Below are 1,310 nucleotides of genomic sequence, written 5' to 3' on the forward strand. Positions count from 1 at the left end.
TCTACCCTCATATGTGCAATAAGGAATGAAGTATACCTTTAATTTCTTTGAAAACCGTTTATTTTCATTGTGAAATAGTCCCAATTGCTTATTCATTTTACGATTTATTCTTTTGGTATCGAGATTAGTTTTTTTTTTTGTTTTCTCTCTCATTATATTTTATTGTGCAACACACATAAATCCACTAGTATATATAGATATAGATGGTAAGAGAGATTTTGTTCGTCCTACATCGTTTTGCACTCACTCTCTTCGATTTGTCAAATAATATAAACAAAAGTTAAAAAATTTCTAGAAAATAGGTTATTTTAAGGAGAGGGAAGATGAAATGAATATGTGTTACCCTATAAGTTCTAAAATTGTATTAGAATGAAACCTTAGGGGGCTTGTTTATGTGTGTGCCAAAAAACCTACCAAATGCCCATAAGCAAAGTGCTACAGTAATTTTATTTATGGGTCTCAAGACTATCAACCGTTCAGATTTGATTGGACATATTTTAATCTACCATTTTTTTTTTCTCAACGAAATTTTTTGAGCCGAAATCTGGGGGGTTCATGAGATTCAACCTCGTGCATCCAATTAAAAAGTAAAGAAAATATTTACATAATTAAAATCGACAAAAATACCGTTGTAAATATTCATGAGCAGTTTCGTCATTTGAAACTATATAAAATATTTTTTTATATATTTTTATTGGGTGCACTGTGGTGTGATTTACTCTCAAGCCAAATTTCAGGTTTAACTGACTCCTATAAAAAAATATTAAAATAAAAGTACTACACACATTAGCAACCGTCCAAGTTTTTATCGCATGGTTGTGGCCGTGTTCACACTTGTGACCATATTCATGTGCTTCATAACGTATGCTACGCATTTGTGTTATGCATGCGACAGGTAAAATCGCAAATCATGCAAACCATAAATGATACACGAGAGAATGATAAAACAAACATAAATATGCACAGAAGAGTGATAAGACAAACATAATCTTAACTATGGAGTAATTGAACAAACATAAATTATAGACCAGAGTGGTAGAGCAAACCTGTAGGAACCGCTCTTTATCTCCACCAAAATAAAATAATAATAATAAATAAATAAATAAAGTCATGAAGGGTTTTAGTCTTTTAGGAATAAAACCTTTTTATTGGTGGTGCAAGCAACTTCATCCATATAAAAAAACTTCACTGGCTTCAAGCTCTACTTCATGTTCTTAATAGTCACTTGACAGTTGTTTTTTTTTGCACTTCTATATTGTGATAAGATCCAAATTTATAAATATTCATTTCCTTTACAAGAAAATGAAGCA

This window comes from Amborella trichopoda, chromosome 4, assembly GCF_054954075.1.
Source record: "Amborella trichopoda isolate Santa Cruz 75 chromosome 4, AtrichopodaSantaCruz75HAP2 v2.0, whole genome shotgun sequence".
Taxonomy (NCBI): Eukaryota; Viridiplantae; Streptophyta; class Magnoliopsida; order Amborellales; family Amborellaceae; genus Amborella; species Amborella trichopoda.